This window comes from Anastrepha obliqua, chromosome 2, assembly GCF_027943255.1.
Source record: "Anastrepha obliqua isolate idAnaObli1 chromosome 2, idAnaObli1_1.0, whole genome shotgun sequence".
In the NCBI taxonomy this organism is placed as follows: Eukaryota; Metazoa; Arthropoda; class Insecta; order Diptera; family Tephritidae; genus Anastrepha; species Anastrepha obliqua.
In genome coordinates, this window is record NC_072893.1 from 83,204,441 (window position 1) to 83,216,482 (window position 12,042).

Sequence of the window (12,042 nt, forward strand, 5' to 3'; positions counted from 1 at the left end):
CCCCATCACATCAACAGCCGATGAAAATGTTGAGAAATTGAAGAAAATTGTTACAGAAAATCGTCGAATCACAATTTGAAAAGTTGGTGAGAATGTCGGCGTATCGGTTGGCTCATTCCATGCCACCTTTTTGAAAATTTTGGACAACAAACGTGGGGCAACGAATGTTGAATGACGTCTGAACTGAACTTAAAAGGGTCAAAACTGGTGACAAATAATGGGTATATGGTTATAACATCAAAACCAGAGCCCAAACTATCCAATAAAAGAGTCCAGGAGACCCAAGACCAAAAAAAGCACGCAAAGTTCGATCAAATGGCAAGGTTTTGCTCACTGTTTTCTTCGACTGCCATGGCGTAGTGCATCAGGACCTTACCATAAGGTCATACGGTAAATAGGGAGTATTGACCTGAAGTTATGCGCCGTTTGCGTGAAGCAATACGAAAAAACGCCTAGAATTGTTAAAAAAAAATGCATGGCTTTTGCATCATGATAATGCACTCGCGCACTCGTCCTTACCTGTGAGAGATTATTTAGCCAAAAACGACACCGTTATCATGCTTCAGCCATCGTTTTCTCCCCTGCGACTTTTTCCTGTTCCCAAGATTGAAGAGACAGAGAGAGAAGATTGAGGAGATAGAAACTGAATCGCTGAGAGAGCTTAACGGCATACCAAAAAGTGCTTGTCAGAAAAAACGCAGGCAAAAGTGTATTATATCTGAGGGGGACTACTTTGAAGGAGATAAAATAGAAATTGATGAATAAATTAATATTTTTTGAGAAAAATGAAAATTCAGCTTATTTCTTGAACACACCTCGTATATATTTATTGACAGGTCCTAATGTTGTTGTTGTAGCTACATTAATTCTCTCCATAAATATTTAGGAAAACACCGAAGTGGTAGTCCAGACAAGCCAGATATGGATCCTCCTCAATTTTATTTCGTATAACCGAGTTTTGCCGACACTATTGGTAAACTTGACTACCTCATCTCACAAGCCTTGCTTAACAATATTCTCCTAACCACAAGACAATTTTTTTATATACTTGAAGAGGTAATAACTGCCCGGAGCCGTACCTTGAACTATACGGTTGATGTGATAGGAGTTCCCATATGCATACTAGAGGAGTATCAAACAATTGTTTGCAGCACAATGTCTGCTTTAAATCGCTACATAGGGCAACTTAGTTACCCAAAAAAAAAAGAACGCTCACAGCATTTGCATATATCACATGTTATCTTGAAATTTTTTGAAATAAAAAAACAAAATCTTTGACTAATAAAATAAGAAAAATAATTCCAGAGCTCAAAAACATCAGTCGGTGCGCAAATAATTTGACTGAGTCATTGTTAAAAATGTTATCTAAAACGCCATGGAAAGGTCATCAGTCACTAGTCTGTCATATATCGTATATTCTTTACCATGAAAAATCTCCATGTCTACGTTCTGTATTAAATGAAATCAAATGAAAAGAAGTCTTCCAACTAACACCTCCTATTAACTTTCCTTCGTTACGGATAATCAAGGAGAACTCAACACCATTTCTTTGGCATGGCTAAGTTAAGTTAATTTGCGGTGGCTGCCACTCTCCAATGATGAGAATGTAGGGGAGCCCACTTACCCCTGAAGGCTCATTGTGATACCACTTGTATGAATCCATCTGATTCCCTATTCGGTGAAACCACTTTATCTTGTCACTTGTCACTTTGTCAGTGTTCAACACTCTCCACTTCCTCCTTGTTTCTGCAGCTACTACCGAAGCATGCGCGTAGTGCCCAATGATGGTGCCAACTAATGTAAAGTCTCGTTTTATGCGGTGGAAAAGCACCTTTAAAAAGTAGGGATATGTTCCGTAATTTTCTAAAATCGTATAGGACCAAAACAACGTGTTAAAATTAACTTAAAGCCGCATAAAAAAGTTTGCAGAAATTAAAAGAAATAGGCTGTTTAAAGAATTACTTCGAATGTCGGAAAAAAATTCATATCAAAGCTTAAAATAAACTTGTATTCAAACTTAATTAATTCGTAATTATTACCGCTATGTGGTAATGGTTTGCACCGTTTGCGAAGTGGTTCCAAATTACCTCATCATCAGAAGGGACTGTCTCTACAATAGAAATTTGCGGTGAAGGCGATGGATTTTCACAAACCTCATTCCCGTTCTGTATAGCTCTTTCTTTTCTGACAATGTAATCAGTAAAATTTAAGCTAAAAATATACGAAATACCGCTAAAACAAAATTTAATTTCGAAACATCCATCACACCTTTCAATGTGAAAGTCAAAATGATGCAATAGCGGCTTGTCGATGGTAAGTATCATACCCCAGGGAATCCCCGTTTTGCAGAAGCTCACTCTAAAAACAATTCACTGACTTCTTGATGTGAAGAATTAAGGTAGATTTAGCTGTCAACAAATTGTGTTAGCTTTGAGCGTTCCATGATTTTTAGAGACTGTCTATACGTGGCCTCCTTCCTATGCAAGTCTATATGTATTTTTGTCCAAGAAATGTTTGGATGAAAAACCAACCGCACAGCTTCAAGACCGCATAAAAAGAATTCGCATAAAAAAGTCCTTACAGTACTATGCAGCCCTAGCCGCTTTAGATGGATAAGAGGCCTAGTTTTCAGTTCGAATTTTCTAAGCCAGACTTGTCTTATTACCTCACAAGTGAGTTCGATGACCCATCTACAGTTAGCCTGTGCGATTTAGACCAAACCTAATCCGGAGTTTGTTTGAGGATTAAGGGATGCCCACATACTAGGCTGAGCTGACTCATTAAAGATCAGTTTCCCTTCTTCAGAGCTCGTTCGGTATGCGATTTCCAAGAGAATTTTTGTGTTCAAGGACCCGGGTTCATTTAGATTAGCATTACATTCATTTGCTACTTTCGAGGACATATTATTCTACTGTAGAGAATTCGTGACAGCTCGACTATCAGAGTAGACAGTGATTGATTGTGCTACAACGGACGAGCTGTTGTCTTGAGTCAACAATGAAGGTAGCTCGTCAACTCTGGGTAAAAGTCCTTAACGATGTCCCACTCAAACCTTCCAGAGATTCGAGTGCACAAATTATTTTCAAAACAGAATTGAGTAGATTGCTTCCTAGCATGATTAATTAAACACAGTTTCAAGATCTTCTTCCAATTTTCGACAGTTAATCGTTAGTTCCTATCGGTTGCGAAGAAAATCTGTGGTTTCGGTAAATGAGAAAGAAAACTTGTGCGCTAGGAAAGGGCGTGCGATAGGAGTTGGAGAACCGAGTCCACTAATATTCCCGATTTCGCAATTTGGAGAGCGCGGTCAAACAACAGGTGAACTAATCTGACTACCACAAAATTCCGCGTTCAGCACAGAATGCAGAAGTAAGAGTTAGTTAAAACTCTTTGAACCGAACATACGGCGTCTCAAGAGAATACTCGTACTTATACAAATTGTACTGCTGAAGGCTTGGAGTTTGTCACAAAGTTTTGTAAATGAGGTAAAGTCTAAATTCATGCAGTGCTCTCTGTATACACTTCCGTTACCTGGGGCACGATTTTTTTCAAAGACCTGGGTTTGCTATTGGATTCACCAATCAATTCTAAAATATTAGATTAGTTTGAGAACACAGTGGTAATTGGGAAATATTTTCCCGTGGACCGGGATGAGTCTCTGTGGCCACCGATTGAACTCGTAATATATAAGCTGGATATCTAACCGACCTTAACCGTTAAGGCCACCCTATATTATATCATATGAAAACATGTGTATGTGTACGCCTGTGTAAATCTTCACACTAACACACAAGTACATGTCTAAACTAATGCATGTCAGAGGTTTACTGAGTCCAACCTCAACTCGATAGCCACACACGAACGTCGGCGGTCGGAGAACGTGCACGTCCATCAAGCACACACCCACACATGATTGTTTATATGCGAATGCATGAGCATTTATGCAAATAACATTGGAAATTTTCAACAGTTGCAAATGAGTAAACTTCAATCGAATTTATTGAATTATTTAAGCAGCACGCCATCGCCGTCACCGTAACCGTCGCCGCCAACAAATTCGAAATACGTAGTTTCGCCAGTATGGGCGAATGCTCTCAACCGAGAATCCAACTAATGTAAGTAAACGTATTATGCATTCAGCTACCAAAAGGGCAAGGTGTCTAGCAGTATTTGCAATCATACATATGGACTTTTATGTGGGTATGCGAATAAGTACAAGTATATGTGTGCACGTACATATTATGTATTTAGGCAAGTTGGTGGTGTGGGCTCATTCGCAAATATTTGCACGAATACAAAGTTGATGTGATTTCAACAAGCAAACAATTGTCGCCGCCATCGTCATCGATAATGTCAGCCGACCATTCAAGCATTACTCCGCAATGTCTGGCTGTTGCATATAGTGGGCGGGAAATAGTTACCTGTAGCTATGTAAATGAAATTTTAAGTAGGCGTATAAATAAAACAAATGGTAATGAATGTCTCAAAAGTGTTCAAATAATTTAGTGAAAATCTTTAATGCCACAATAGTTTATAGTTTATAATTTATACATTGTAAACACAGAGTAGAAGTAGTAATTACTTGACTAAAAATTTGGTTAGGTTATGTTGGTCTGGCTGGCTGAAACCCATCACATAGACCTATTGGTCCTTAGTGTTACCAGATGGAGCTAACATTCTGGCATTCTGGAGTTGGCATTCTAACTTCTAATATTGGAAAGCTCCTAAGCATTTTAATCTGGTTCTAGCTAACGCATGGCAAGAACATAGCAGGTGTTCTAGCGTTTCCCTCTCCTCCAGTTCATTGCAAAATCTGCAGCTATCGTTGTTTGTAATTCCTATATTGTATGCGTGTCCCGCTAGCAAATTGTGGCCTGTCAGCATACCTACGATAGTTCTGCTTTCTTTTCTAGACAGAGCTAGTACGAATCGGACGTATTTATCTGCACTCTTTGTACACATGATTTTCGAGGTTTTGCAAGTGGCTAGATTAGTCCACCCCATGTGTATCCGCATTTTCATGTCCACAGCGATGCCATTGTATACCGCATTTAAAGGTTTCATTATGTCGTTTTCTTGTTCGAATTATGTGTAAACAGCGCTTTTGGCAATCTCATCTACAATTTCGTTTTCTGCAATGTCTTTATGCCCTGGTACACAATAGATATGCAACCATCTATCTGCGGCTAACCTCTGTATGGCTTCTCTGCTTTTTAGAACATTTTTAGCTGAAATTTCATATGAGTTTATTGTTTTTATCCCTTCTAGACTGGAATGGTTTGAAGTAGATCCAACACCTAACACACCCGTTAAGATCTACACGGACGGGTCTAAAATGGACACCGGTGTAGGATCACGGTTATTTTGCGAAGAGCTTTCTATTAGTGCATCCTTTAAACTACCGGATCACTGTAATGTTTTTCAAGCGGAAATAAACGCTATCCATGAAGCCTTAAAATGGCTAAAGATAAACAGAATATCATCAACGGATATCTGCATTCTATCGGACAGCCAAGCTGCCCTACGAGCCCTGGATGCATTTCAAACAACATCAAGGAGTGCCTTACGTTGTCGCCAATCTCTAAATGAAATGGCCAAGCAATATCGTATAATCTTATGCTGGGTCCCAGGCCACAGAGATATACCAGGGAACTGTAGGGCAGACCAACTTGCAAGAGAAGGTATCTGTATGCCAGACATAAGTAATCTTATGTAGGTACCTCTCGCAACTTGTAAGCTTCTCATTAAGGACGCATTAATCAAGTCTGCAAATCAAAGATGGATTAGCGTTAACACCTGCAAAATTGCTAGGCAAACATGGCCAAGGCTAAATTTACGTCTGTCCAAGAGTATTACACAACTGAGTAGACATCAAATCAGGACCTAAGTAGGGACCCTCACAGGACATCGTCTCATAGGAAACCATGCAAAGAGATTAGGCGTTTACACGCATGATTGCTGTCGTAGCTGCAGAAATGAGGAGGAGTTGGAAACAATTCAACACCTTTTTTGCACATGCCCAGCTCTAGCCAGAAGCAGGAAGCGATTTTTAAAATCCTACTTCTTAACGAATATATTAGATAATCTATACATTTCAGGTATCAACAACCTTTTACGCTTCGTCAAAAGCTAAGGATGGTTTAATATGGAGAGGGAAATGTAGCTCAGCCCTCGCGGTTCACAACGGACCCATTTCGTGGTCTAAGTGGTATCGTTGTCTCTATGTGCGATGCGGCTGCCAAACCTAACCTAACCTATTGTTTTTATCGCCACTTGGCTGTCAACGTATATATTTATTTTGCCGTTGCTTGATGTCTTTTCGAATGCTATTTCTGCAGCCTTACCTATAGCAAAGACTTCTGTTTGAAAGATAATGCAGTGGTCAGGAAGTTTAAATGGTTGCCTGATGTCTAGCTCTGCGCAATAGATCACTGCACCTACTAATTAACTAAAAGTTAAAATTGAACAAAATATTTATTACTATCATCTTTATTATCTCGTCGATCCCCACCGGTCAATTAGTGTAAAGAAAAAGTTAAAAAGGAATTGAACTTCAAATAGACCAATTCGATAAAGTACAAGTGCATTTACAAAATTAATCAATCATTGTTTTAAATAACTTTTTTACTAAATAAAAATATTTTGAATGATTGAAATCTGAAAATCTGAAATCTGTTATTGTTTGTATTCTGCAGTTGTCTAGTTCACAAACATCAAATATGATTGACTCGCGACACCATTTGAAAAAATTATAAATCGTCCAATATGGTGATTAACTTTGCGTCACCTTGTATATGTATAGCAGGTGATGCCCACGGCATCGCTTGCGTATAAAATGAAATTCTTAATGTATTTAATACTTAATAACAACTCATTTTTGAAAGAGAAAGAAAATCATTTCTGTTTTTTATTGATTTTTTTTCAGTAATATGTGAACTCGACAGCTTAACCAGTTGATACATCTATCCGGTTTAATACCTATAGCTGAATGTTTATTTGCGGCGTCAGTATAAGGCAATGAGCTGCTCTTTCCGATAGTAATTTTCATCTAATGAAGCCGTTAAGAGTACTCGTAGATGTATTTACATACTTTATGGTACAATGCGATTGCAATACTTTTTGAATTAAAAAATAAGTTGTTAAGCCATTCAAACTTTTTTCGGATTTAACTCCTGTTCCATCTTACGTTTCTCGACTTAATTAACATGGACCTTCTGGAGAAGAGAGGGACAGTCTTTTCAATTTTATTCACTTTTAATGTAATTAAAGATATTATTGGTTGTCCAGTGTTACACGAGCAGATAAAATTTAATGTTCTGCAATTTTTACACTCTTATGTGGAAAGCATTAAAACTATATTTACTAGTAATGCACCTATTGCTCGACATCTTCGAAAACTTAATATTATAATTTATTTAATTCTGATCTTTACTTCGTCTTATGTAGATCAAATTTCGTAAAAAGTCTTAATACAATTGTTTAATATGGTATATGTTATATTAATATTATATTATATTTCTATTCCTTCTAGTTGCACAAGGAAAAATTTGTGCAGACATGGAGAACACATCTCAGTTCTCAAGACGTAAAAAAATTCTCTCGCAGGAACCCTGCAAACCTAGCTTTTTGCAAAGATCGGATGGCGGCTTCAAAGAATTAGAGGAGAAAACACTTGAGTATCTCATGCAAACACATTTCCTTGGGTGCCAAGAATGGAAAAAATATGTAAAGTTCTATTGCTTTTGGAATTCAGATAGATGAGTTTACAAGGAAGACTATCTATGAGACTATGTAAGGTAACCTGGACGGTAAACTCCTTCCAACTCTACAAGTCAGGAGGACCGGATGGAATTATACCATTGATATTACAGCAGTCATCAAACACGGTTTTGAGAAACGGCTCTTAGTTCGTTCCATGTCTTATTTACGGACCTCATTTCCACCTCCATTGAGTGGCGCCAGGTGGTTCGCGGTCTGCTTGCACTCGTCCTGTCTGTTGGAAGGGGTTCCATCGCAGCGCCTGTTTGGCGATGTTGTCGTCACTCTTCCTCAAGGTGTGGCCGATCCATTGCCATTTTCTTCTGTGGATTTCAGTCGCCACATTGGATTGCTTACGTTTTCTCCGTAAATCGGTGTAACCAACACATAGTTCGAGGCCAGAAAGTGGCCCAAGCAGCAGTTGATAAACGTTTGGAGACACCTTGTGATCGTTGCGGTGACCTTCCACGTTGTACAGCCATATAGCCGGGCAGACTTGACGCATGCGTTGAATATTCGCAGTAGGAACGAATAATTTATTGTTATTTAAGATCTTTAGGGAATCTCTATCTTCAGGGTATATCCCTTTATCTCTAAGAGGACATTTGACAAAAAATGGGAACTGAAACCGGATATAAACCACGAGGCGTACAATACGATCATCTTATGGATCTTCCGTGTGGTGGGAGGAGGTGTAGACATAATCCTACCTAAAAAATTCCATAAAAGTCCAATGATTAGCTTGAGCAGGAATAACAGAGGCGCCCTAATCAACGCCTCAGGCGGCGCTAGAAGTGATCCTACATATTTCACCCCTTGAGATATATGTTAAAGAGATAGCAGAAAAATCTGCTTCCGGGATTAAAGCAGCACGCATACTAAAAGAAACACGCACGGTCACGAATAAGTTCTACTACCTGTGGAACACTTGCAAGACGCATCGAAAACAGACTATAAGGTTCCCAAGATAGTTCTGAAAAGTCAGTATAAGATCCGAGTACCCGACAGAAAGGATCGACAGACCAGAGTCAAATCAGTTGATAGTGGTCACCATATATATACTGACGGCTCAAAGGTGGATAATGGATCGGGAGTGTACTCGGAACAATCTTTAAATTGCTTCTTTAGACTCCGAAACTGGTGTAGCGTCTTCCAATCTCAGATCAACGCTATAAACAACGCAGCAAAAACGAGAAGATTAATGGACTTACCTCCGGGAAACTATACAATTTTTCTTTATAGTCAAGTAGCGAGCAAGGCACTGGCCTCAGCGCGCATCAGCTCAAGATGTGTAAAAGAATATAAGAGGTACTTCTCGCTTATCCAACAACACAACACCACACTTTGTTGGGTGTCCGGCCACTCTGGAGTGCAATGAAAGGGAGGGGATAGGGGAAAATAGAAGACCAGATGAATGTACAAGGAAAGGCACACTGGACATTGAACTGGACATTCAGGGAGTGGTAAAGGACATTAGCATCGCTCTAACAGAACTGTACACTGCGATTGATTTGAGAGTAATCGCCGAAACCAATAGAAGTTGGTATCTGATTACTAACTCTAGGGTATTCATGTGCTCTGCCCAAAACTGAATTTTAAAAGGACAAAATGTCTGCTTGGATTCAACACCAGCATCCTCACAGGTGTTATAACGCGTCACTGCACTATTGTCGCCCTAGCCATTAGAATGGGTGCACCTGACAATGGCTTCTGTAGGAGTTGTGGAGATGAAGAAGAAATTGAGTCGGTACAGCACCTTCTCTGTGAATGCCCTGCACTTCAAAGAAGCCTGCCAAATATCTTGGCGCTTATTCTTTGAGGACCTGGGAAATTTGCAAAATGTCTCACTAGAGGGACTGGTTACCTTCTTAAAAGGATCAAAGTTACTTAAGCAATGTAGTTTGGAGATGGAAATTAAACGCAGGTATTATAATGGGCCTCAGGGTCACTGAGTGTCTTGTCTTAGACAAGCAACCGGGCTAACCTAACCTAACTATCTAAGGATGCCTTTTTCTAATATTTTTCTATATAAATATAATACTCGTATAAAAATAACTATGTAGCCGTTGTTGAGCTTTGCGAACAGAAAAAAATGGTTTTCAAAATATATTATACATAAATTCGTACGTAGCCAAAAAATGTTTGTGTAACATATTTAGTGTAAGTAAATACATATAATAATCACTACTTTAATTAAATAATCATCGAACAACGAAAGAGAGGCGAGAGGTAATTTAGAATTCAGCCAATAACTCAGAAACGTCTCAATTGATACTAAAACAAGGCGGTGCTAGATTCGGTTCGAACCGAAATTTACATACCTACAAATATTTCAGTAAAATTTAATTTTTGGAACCAAACAAGCTTATAGACAATAAGAAGTTAAAATATTTTTTATTTTATTTATAACGGTGATATATGTATGATCCATTGTATGTGAGGTGGGTGTGATTATTGACCGATTTGGTTACTACATATATTCTATATACCACCTTAACACGGTCATTAATCACCAAGCAGCTTTTCTTAACAGCGTTCGTCTTTCGGCAGGCAATGGCTCATCTCAAAGTCTATTTCTACTTAAAAAATATTTCTCATGCAAAAAAAAAAAGGCTGGCTTTTGGAGGTAATGGGGAACGGCGCTACTATTCTCCATTATTGGAACAATATCCAAAGGAGAAGTTTGGCCTAATCATCGTTCAAGGTGGTTGTCACCAGTCCAATATAATCTAACAAGTACTCAGCATACTTTTGAGTAAGCTAAGCTACGAAAGTCTGCATCTAACTTTTCATACACGACACTGCTAAATATTGTAACAAAATTTTATGTACTTTACATACTATAGATGTCAACTTTAACGATTTTTATGATCCCCGGATTTTCGGGAGCCCGTTATTACAATCCTTCGATGCCGGGATTGGTTCCGGGATGTATGTATTATTATTTTGGAAAAAATTAACTCGAAAAAAGGTAGGCTGTGCTTATCTGATAAAGTTACTTTATGTATGTGAAGAAAAGATCGATGCGGAAAAACTCGAAAAATAAAAAAAAAATTTGTACATATTTTGTGGTTGAAAGAAATTCATGCACTTTTAAATTTCGTCCAATTTAAAAGATAAAAAGACTTATTACACATAAATGTATAATATATCCATTCATTTAGTTAAACTAAAAAATCAAGTAAGTCAATGCAACTTTGGCAACACATATGCTTGCATTTGCTAATAGAATAAAAATTCAATGAGATTACCTCAGTTTCATATGCTTCGTTTAAATTTACAAGTCCCGAAAATTGCGGGATTATTTGCCTACAATTCGAAATTACCGAAATCCATTCAAGACAAGCCCAAAAACTAAGTTCATGTAATTAAACAAACGTCCAGCTCCGTTTCCTGCTCATCGTCGTTGCGTGTGTACTTATATGGGCGCCACTAATAAGTTTTAGATTTGAACGCGTGGTAAATTAAACCAAACACCGCAACTGACACACAGCTTTATTCAACTGACCCAGCGTCCGCCACAAGTCCAATCGCCCAACCTTCCCGCCAGCTCAGCTGTCTAATGTGTCTCGCATGGTAGTAAATAACAAGCAGCATACACTTATAGCATGCTACATACTCGTACTTGTAGCATCAACTGTATTCAATGGCAATGGGAGGAAGAGAAACGTGGAAGCGATAGCAGACGCCCACCTGTGGTCACAGCGCTCCATAATTTGGCATCAAAATGTGTTGGCCCACCATTATCAACCATTTGTTATTTGGCATTTATGCAATGCAGCAACAACACGAATGGAAGAGTTCTCCACTGCAACACCATCGCTCAGCACGCAATATTGACACTTGGCCAAATGCATGTGTTGCCTGAATTGGCTCCCGTCTGCCCTGCTGTTTCGGCTGGCGCTTGCTTAATCAACAACGTTCCCACTGTCTGCCAACCTCTCAATCTAATTCCATACATATACTTACACATATACCATACATACATACATATTTGCATAGTAGGTGTGCTTGTCCATTTTGCACATGGCACAAAAACTACTCCACCTCAAAACTAGCAACATCACTACTAAGTGCACAAATACTGTAGAACAAAAACAACCAATAAAATAATTATTGCATTTGCGCTGGCAATGGTTGCATTGTGCTGGTTGTGACTAACCGTAGTTTCGACCTACCAACAGCATCCCATTCGATATGAGGTGCGAGAAATGCATTATTATTGCACCCGCACCCGCACCATCGTCTCATTCACACATGAAATGCTAGTCAGCCGACCGTCTG